This window comes from Rhipicephalus microplus, chromosome 3 (genome assembly GCF_043290135.1).
Source record: "Rhipicephalus microplus isolate Deutch F79 chromosome 3, USDA_Rmic, whole genome shotgun sequence".
NCBI classification, from domain to species: domain Eukaryota; kingdom Metazoa; phylum Arthropoda; class Arachnida; order Ixodida; family Ixodidae; genus Rhipicephalus; species Rhipicephalus microplus.
This window is the reverse complement of record NC_134702.1, coordinates 150,780,285-150,789,695: the sequence shown is the minus strand read 5'-3', so window position 1 is coordinate 150,789,695 and position 9,411 is coordinate 150,780,285. Positions and strand designations below refer to the sequence as shown.

The 9,411-nt window shown below is 43.0% G+C and overlaps 1 protein-coding gene across 2 annotated transcripts in view; it reads left to right on the top strand.

Annotated features, from left to right (window-relative positions):
- Window positions 1–1,458: 1,458 nt before the first annotated feature.
- The window catches only part of LOC119170488 (monocarboxylate transporter 14), a 41,038-nt gene continuing 33,085 nt past the window's right edge, over window positions 1,459–9,411 (top strand). Inside the window, exon 1 of one of the 2 annotated variants that reach the window (XM_075888519.1) lies at window positions 1,459–1,597. The gene's annotated coding sequence lies outside the window, so the exon portion shown is untranslated. The remainder of the gene's footprint in view (window positions 1,598–9,411) is intronic. The other variant, XM_037421690.2, reaches the window with a different exon arrangement.

Sequence of the window (9,411 nt, the reverse complement as noted above, 5' to 3'; positions counted from 1 at the left end):
TTTAACTTCTGCCTCGGCTGAGTTATTCCTTGTGTGCTTATGTCCTCAAATCGAATGAATAACATTTTTTTCTAATTTTTGAAGATTTAGAACCTCCAGTGGAAGGCACACATTACACGCAATTGAGTATGCTTGTTCTGTTCTTCTTGTGTATCGCCTCAATTCACCCCAATTCTGTAGGCATTGACGCTCTGATGCACCGCTAGCAACCTCCCAGCCAAATTTATGTCAATGGACTGCTTCACGTGCCGCGAGGCGGTAGTGTTACACTAAGTTTTTTTATGTGATTTAACAGGTTTCAGCTTCTTGAAAGTTCGCTTTTGAAGAGGCTGGGTGACAGTTATGCTGCGTGTTCCAACCACAGCACACACTTTCTTGAATAGCTTGTCGAGTTATCTACTGCTGTAATGTCCCAATTCGGTATGTAGAGTTTAAATTTGCTATCAACACGCTTTTTGGGTCAGTCAAAAAATAGAGTTCTTTAGGCAGCATTCAGAAGCTTCAGAAGCTGCACTGGCGCTAATGTGTTTGAAAACTTATTTTTGTTGTTTTGTAAATTAAGTTATTCGATTATCGGGCACACCATCTGACTGCAGTAACATTTTCCAAGTCTGCAGGAGGGCTACGCACGCCGTCCCCATGTTGTTTTAGCAGCTGTCGCACCCTGTATTTACTACAAATCAAACCATCACAAACGTTTATTATGTGACGCTAGCATTTAGAAACGATGGTGCAGCATGCATGCCCTTTTTCTGTGTCCCCGTGGTGAAGCGGCTGATGTGACTGGCATTGAAAAACTTCAAGATGATTGGGAAGTCGCGCTGTAATTTTTATGACTACACTAGCCAAAATATGTACAGTGGTGACTTTTTTGGCGAAATTTGAAGAAAAATGGCGACTTTTGGCGACTTTTTGCTCGTGATTTGGTGATTTTTACTCGAACGTCAGTGGCAACCCTGACCAATAGTGAACTTAAAACCGCTTCGCGTAAATATAGGAAATAAATCTCAAAAGCATTGCTTGCGAGGTGTATACTCGAGAACTGAATACAGCAGATGAAGGCACACTGTGATCGATAGTTATCGGTCATCATAGAAGAATTTAACCATTCCTGAAATTTCCTGAAATATCACGAAGGTTCTCTCCCTACCTTTGGCTCAAAATGACAGGCTAAAATTCCCCTAAAAAGGAAAAATTCTCTGCACGGAACATCACTGCGCGATAAGGCTAACCTAGGTGTGGCTAATCTAGGTGAAACGTGGAAAAACACAAACGATCAAACGCGCGGACATTGCAGAAACACTGTTCACAGAGCCGCCATCAATGGCATGCAAGGCCATTATTGAAGGCCTTCCCGAAGGTCATACGTACATGGAATGAATAGAACGCGTTCACGTGATACGTGCGCAATTTCGCGAGCGGAAAGCGCTGCTTTAGGCAGTGAGCCATCGATAACAATGACGCCAAACTCACCCCAGCAACGCCACGCATGTCCCTTGAGCGAATTGTTCGCTCAGAGGTGGTACAATCGGCGTTTCCTCTGCGTTGAGTGGACGGCGTTCGAAACGTGTGCATTTCCAGGAAGTTCCAAATTTCAGTAAGGACACCTATTGTTTTCACTTTTCTAAAGGAAGTGTTATTGCAGTTTCTATTAGAAAGCATTGGAGTGATATTCGATTCAGTTCTCTAATATTCATCATATTCGAGGTTTAATGTCTCAAAACCACAGTATGATAATGAAAGACGCCGCAGTGGAGGGGTCCGAAAATTTAGACCACCTGGCGTTTATTAATGTGCACCACCTAAATCTAAGCACATCGACCTCATAACATTTTCGTCTTCATCGAAAATGCAGCCACGGCAGCCGGAATTCGATCCCGTGAGATGCAGGTCAGCAGCCGAGTACCTTACTAGACCATCGTGGTGGCGCTTTGGTTTAGTTCTCCTAAATATCACTGCATTGATTGCAGTTTTGCTGGCTCGTGTCACCGGGTCGACTACTTAAGTACTACTTTTAGGTATTCCTCAAGATTAGATTGTTCATTCTCGATGTGGCTTGTTTGCGACACTAAATAAGGTGAAATATAAGCGCCCTTTTGGTGATAAAAACGGAAGACTGAACCTAAATACAGCTCTAGGCACTCCCATGCCAATTTCACATGCTCGTTGAGAAGCATGAAAGATGTTTAAGAAGAGCCTCGAGTACATGCAAAACTTGTTCAGTGCACGCTCAGCACAGCCCCTGAGCGCGCTTGCATACAGATATCCAACCTATGAAAACAGCAATAGCCTATATTTCTTTTGTTTCTGCACCATTAATTTAGGTTAAACTAATCATTAGTAGGTTGGTTGAACACCGGAAACTAATCATTAGGTTGGTTGAACACCGGAAAATGACTCTTATTAGTATTATATTGTGGGCGATATGATACCCGATAACCGGAAAAACTAAGAAACATAAAGAAAAGGCATGTGCTTTCCTCGTCTTCTCGATTTTTTAGCTTATGTATTCAGTTGACCTGTACGGAGGATATGAATAAAACCAGTAGCACTTGTAATGATAAGTGTTACGCTCGCATGGTGTTCCGACAGCATACAAGTGCGATAGGTGGCGTGAGGCAGTGCACAGACGGACTTCTGTTTTCGGCCGGCTGCTAAATAAAGTTGTTAGGCTACTGTGTGCAGCTGCGTCACAGTTGTAGTGCAACGGGTAGCTTAAAATTACAGGCGTGTTCGTTTGATAGTTATAATCATCATCATCAGCCTGACTACGCCCACTGTAGGACAAAGGGCTCTCCCATGTTCCACCAGTCAACTCAGTCATGTGCTTGCTGCTGCCACTTTATACACTCAAACCTCTTAATCTCATCTGCCCTCCCAGTTTTCTGTCTCGCCTTAACCCGCTTGCCTTCTTTTGTAATCCACTCAGTTACCCTTAATGAGCAGTGGTTATCCTGCCTACGCACTACATACCCGGCGCGTGTCCATTTACTCTTCTTGATTTCAACTATGATATCCTTAACCCCGGTTTGTTCTCTTATCCACTCTGCTCTCGTCTTGGTTCTTAAAATTACACCTATCATTTTATTTTTCCTCGCTCATGGTGTCCTCCTCAATTTAAGCTGGACCCTCGTTATAAGTATTCAGGAATCTGCTTCGTAGGCAAGTACTGGCAAGATGCAGCTGCTCTATACCTTCCTCTTGAGGGATAGTGGCAACCTACCAGTCATGATTTCAGAGTTCTTGCCAAACGTGCTTCACCCCATTCTTAATCTTTTAGTTACTTCAGTCTCGTGGTTTGGCTCCGCGGTTACTATCTGTCCTGAGTATACGTAGTTTTATACAACTTCAAGTGCGCTATTACCTATCTCGAAGCGCTGTTCTCTTCCTAGATTATTGTACATTACTTTCATTTTCTGCAGAGCAGTTTTAAGACCCACCTTTCTGCTCTCCTTGTCTAACTCCGTAATCATGAGTTGCGATTCGTCCCCTGAGTTACTCAGAAATGCAATATCATCGGCGATGCGCAGATTACAAAGGTACTCTCCATTAACTCTTATTCCTAACTCTTCCCATTTTAGGCATTATAGTGTTACGCCTTCATAACTATAATATCTGGGGTTTACCGTCCCCAAACCAGGATAAGAATGTGAGAGACATATTGTGGAGGTCTCCAGAAATTTAGACCCCTTTTATGTTCCTTAACGTGCCCCTAAATTAAGTACAACAATGGCCTCAAACGTTTTCGCCTCCATCCAAAATACAATCACCGGAGCCATTATTCGATCCCGTGACGTCCGTGTCAACAGTCGAGCGCTATAACCACAAGACTACCACGGTAGGGCTAGTTTACGACCTTGACAACAACATAAAAACTATGCTAATAATAATACGACACCAGCGCAAAAGTCCAATAATTAGTTAATGTAGCGGTATTCGTAACAAATTTTTTCTCTTTAGTTCGGAGCTCTGAATATTCAAACAGCTCAGTAGTAACCGGAGACATCGCGTGAAATCAACGTGGTATCAGTGCTTATGCACGCAGCGGAAGTAGAGTGTACTGGAACAGGGTATAGTGCTCGGAACGGCCATAGCACAAAGCAGAGAGAGTGAAGCCCTAACAGGGTCAATCCACTCGGGACGCTGCGGTGTGTGGTATGCATGTGCCGTCGTATTTAAGAGGGGCGCGCGTCTCCGCAAAAAGTGGTTTAGAGATAGAATGTCCGCTTCAAGCTGAAAAGGCCGTGGTTCGAATCGCAGCTCTAGACGACGGACTTTTATTCTTTGTGTCATTTGTTACAGCGGTATTTGTTTGTCTTTGTTTTTTGATCAAGCTTTGATTACTAGTCATTGCTAAACAAGGTAACGCCTACAGTGAAATTTGAAAGTGAGCGCATTTATGAACACCGCAGCTAAGTCTTCCCATCATTTCCTTTTACTTAGGTCGGTTATGACTAGAATGATAATTTCTATTATTATTTATTACTTCAGGTATATGTTCACCAAATCAGTTCTACAAAATACTAATTTTTTATCCCCAATGTCGCCACGCTCACCTGTTTACGTACACCTTGTGCTCGTGATGGTGTGTACCTTCACATCTTTCTGCAACCTCTTTTCTCCCCTTTATCCCTTCCCCAGTGCAGGGTAGCAAACCGGATGTGCGTCTGGTTAACCTCCCTGCCTTTCCTTGCATCTTTATCTCTCTCTCTTGTGATCGCTTTATTAAAGTTGCCATTCAAATAGCTTTTTATTTAGTGTCGAGGGAACACTGAAAGTACAAACAGAACATCGCTGCTCTCGCATATCGAGGCTTTAGTGGTTTCCCGCGGGCCGTAGGTCGTGTACAGTTAGTTTTAGGGTTGAACCTCTTGAGGGTGAGGGTAGTTTTCTCCTTCGTAGCAGCAGCAGCAGCAGCAGCAGCAGTAGTAGTAGTAGTAGTAGTGGTAGTAGTAGTAGTAGTAGTAGTAATAGAAGTAGTAGTATGTAGCTACCTCTACTTTACGAATTGCTTAGTAGATGACGGTGCGTATATATGTTCTCGGAAATAATATCAATAGATGGTGTTAATGGTTTTCGTATAGTTGACAGTTTCATATAGTTGATGGACGTATGGACAGACAGACAGACAGACAGACAGACAGACAGACAGACAGACAGACAGACAGACAGACAGACAGACAGACAGACAGACAGACAGACAGACAGACAGATGGACGGACGGACGGACGGATGGGCAGACAGACAGAAAGACGGACGGATGGACAGACCAGAAAGTCAGACGGACGCTTCGCCCCAATCATCCCCATTCATCTCGTGGATATGCTGCGATTTTTTTTTATTTTCAAGCAGGCTAGCGGTAGGCGATTGCGAGCGTATTGAGTCGTATTGAGCGGATGCATGTCGAATCTCACAATCATTTGAATCTCGGAGGCCAGAGTTCACGTTTTTACTGCATCCCATGCAGTGGCGCTGAAAATACCTACGCTTCCTGTCCATTTTCTTCTGATTTACTTCCCATTATGTACCTTTTTTGTAGCGATAAGTAACAAATTAGGCTAGATTTATAAAACAAATGTAAACTGCTACAGCTGTACTAGATGACATTAGGATGAAAAATAAAACATCTACAGCTGTGATTTGAACCCGGACCGTTTTGGGGGGAAGCGGGCATTTTACCCCTGCACCACATTGTGGAAGCCGCGCGCCACTCCTAAAACTATCACACAATGCTGAGCAACAACAGTGCCAAATGCGGATTGAGCCTGTTTGTGCTTCACTTTTTGAAGCTCGTTCCGGGTAATCCTCTGTTCTAGTACATTCTAGTGGAAGCTTGAAAAACGGCTTTGCTCGTCTACAGATTAAGTTGATCAGAAGATCAAAAGTATCCTTACCTGTTTTCGTACTGTTATTGTGAAATGTTCCTATCGGCATCTTCGGAGATGTGTTTGTCTTCCATACGCAAAGTGTGCGGGCAACACTAACGCTAATATGGCTTGACGGTGTGAACATGTCTCGAACGCCCATAAAATTATCATAACGCTGTGATCATACAGCTGTAAAATAGAACTCCCGGGGTTTACCTTGCCATACCCACGTGTGGTTACGGGGCGTGCTGTAATAGATGACTGCATAATAATTGAACCCATACTTATTAAAGAGTTCAAAACATTCTTTAACGCTTTTTGCTCTGGTGCCATCAATTGACGACACCACACGAAATTTCCGCTAGCACCTTGAAAACAATACCAAAGCTGCTAACTCTTGGAGGAAAACTTTTCCAACGATCCACACTGTGATTGTCACCACCATTGTGTCATTTTCACAAAGTATGATGCCGTGAAAAAGAAGCTTAAAAAAACTCGTGGGTCATGTCATTTAAAACTGCGAAATCCTAGCCGATCCCCCATAGTAGGTATGTGCCATATTCTGTAAAGGTCCAACAAACAAACAAACAAACAAACTAACTAACTAACAAAGCAACAAACAAACAAACTAACTCTATCAATAGACTGGAAAAATTGCTAAAACAAAACATTCGTGGTGACGCCTCCTCGAGGTTCCTGCGTGAAACTTGTGACGCTGCCGGACTTAACGGAGTCTTCTAGTTTCAGCACAGTTTCTTATCGGCAGAAATTTATTTGATCACCTACCTAAGAAATCAGAGACTCAATATGGCGGGCAGCCTGGGCGACAATAGAGTTAACAGAACAGAGTTATTAGTGTATCAGTCTAAACATACTCAGCGTTGAATAGCAGTGTTCCGTTACTGGCGATTTCCTTTATGATGCCAAGAATTTATTTTATTATAATTAGTTCGTCTACGTGGATATGCAGCTGAGGGGTTCAGGATCTGAATTTGTCGCCATCGAACTTAGTACCCCCATACCTGTTCCGCAAAGATAGCACAAACAATTTTGCCGGATTCGTATTCAGTGTTTATAGAATATAAAGCTCTAAGGCATTCGACAGAATGCACGCTACAACAATAGATAAAAAAGGCAGAGTATCTATTTAGTTTTAAATGACCAAAGGGGGTTTTCCTTGCAGAGGCGCTGAAAGAATTCAGGGTGGTTGTGTTGTGTATGGCACATAAAATGCTGCCATTCCAAATATTTTTGTCCACCTAGGTGGGCTCGGCTGCTGAACCGAAGGTCGTGGGCTTTATCCCAGCTGTGGCGTTAAGGAACACTATATGGTCCAAAGTTCCAGAGACCTGCACTGCTGTGCGTCTCATAAGCATATTGTGTTTTCGGGCGTAATACCGCCTACATTAGAATTATACAGCAATGAACTCATGAGTCTTTCCATTGGCCAAACCATTGTTCTGAATTTAGGCTTTCCGTCATCAAGCCTTCCCTTAGTGTGCGCTTAAATTTAGTCGTTCGTAACGTCGATGGACATTGATAACGGCCATTTTTTATAATTAACTCCCATATATCTTTCACTGGTCATCCTCTCCCCTCGAAAAATCGCTGAGCGGCTACTGACTTTGAAACCAGCTTTTCTGCATATCTACAAATGTATGCTTTCTGTAATGCTTCATCTTGCCTGCAGCGTTTATTGATGTGCAACAACACAAAGAACACAATCAACTGTATAATTATACAAGCTTCGTGCATTCGACGAGCTTCCTGACGCCTCGCGCGCATACAGGCCATGCACTTCCCGACATACACCTTGCTTTTTTTTTTGAATTGGCGAGGGAACAATGGCACAGATGTTCCGAACAAGGCGGCTCTTGGGGGCGATTTCTGACGTTAGTCATACAACGCTGTGGTCCACAGCTGTCGGTGTCACCAGGTTGCTACAGCCCCAGCGGCACGAAGACGAGCTACGGCCGCGTTTGTAGTGACTCGCGCAAGGGCCGAAGGTATGCCGCGGCTATCGTGCTGACCGCCTTTCAAGCGATGATAGCGCGCTGACCGCTTGACCCGAAAGCAATGGAAGGACGGCGGTGCTTTTCTACTCGCCACCGATGCTGCTAGTGGCCAATGGATAGAGGGTGAAAGTGAGCTGCGTAAGTACACCAATCGATGCTTTTCTAACACACCTCGAGCCTGTAGCTAACGTATAGTAACGAAAGCTGTATAGCGAATCGCGCGAAACCCTTCATCTTGCTGAACGTTGTTTGCCTTGTTCAATCCTCTTCCGTGTAAATTTCACGCGTGCCTTCATTTCTGCGGGTAAAAGTGTTGACTGCCTCATGAATTACCGTAACACTTGCAACATACCAAATCATACGTCGTTGAAAAAACGCACAGTATTGAAACCAGCATTACTACCTCGCGTTGATCGTATCTATAGCTGATTTATGACATTGGAGTTACTAAATTATTAGATCCTGTTACAATTGGCCTGAACAGCAGCAAAAACCCTAATGGAAATCAGTGAACATGAAGACTGATATACACATTGTTGCACTTTTCAGTGATAAATGTGTATTGAGAGCTCTAGTCTGAATTTACGTATATTAGAACACATGACAGCTGTTATGTCTGTGTTTCGGCTACAAAAAACAAAAAAAACAAAAAACAACATTTTCTGGCACCATGCATCAGACATGCTATATTACAATGTTTAGAATAAGGGCCGATTTTGAAAATAATTTTTGTGACCTTTTTATTCAGTAAAGTGTATGAACTCTAATAATCATATGCTTAGCGGAAACGTGGACAGACTATATTCATTTACTCTATATGAAGTGTATTGTGCTTATTCCATAGGGAGTGTATTGAAGAAAACGATAGGCCATGATAAATTCAATGCTTATTTATGATCGACAGAATATGGTCAAACCAGGTGCGAAGCTTTCCGTTAAGAATAAACTTATATAATTGGAGAGTTGCTGGCATATGAGTCAATTTATACAGAAAACTAATTAACTGACTGCTTCTGCTGTACCCGGCATGGTGCAATTGTCGTATACAAATACGCACAATTGATATCAATCACCTTGGCTTCTACGGTGGCATAATTATACGACTTACATAATTATTGAATGTCATGTTGATTCGGCAATGAGGTACTCATGCCATAAAAGTTTTGGGTGGAGAATAGTTGCATTGCTGCAGCACTCACATTTGTGCTTGCATGGTGTATCTATTTTCACCTATTATAACCCTCTCCAACATAAAAAATGTAGTTCCCCACCTATGAATAAATAAAGTGGAATGACAAACGAACAGCCTGGTACTTCAGACAGTGTTGCATTCCGCTCATACCGACACTGACTGAGTACTGTGGAAGTGTACTTCCTATATATGACACGACCACAACACAGTCAATTAGAAAGTTTACACAGGGTAAAGCTTTGATCGTCCACACTTAGACCTATTTCATGTTTGTGTACAGAGCTAGGCGCCCTCGACTTATATAATGAGACGCTTGTAGCGACGTCACGGTGCCTAT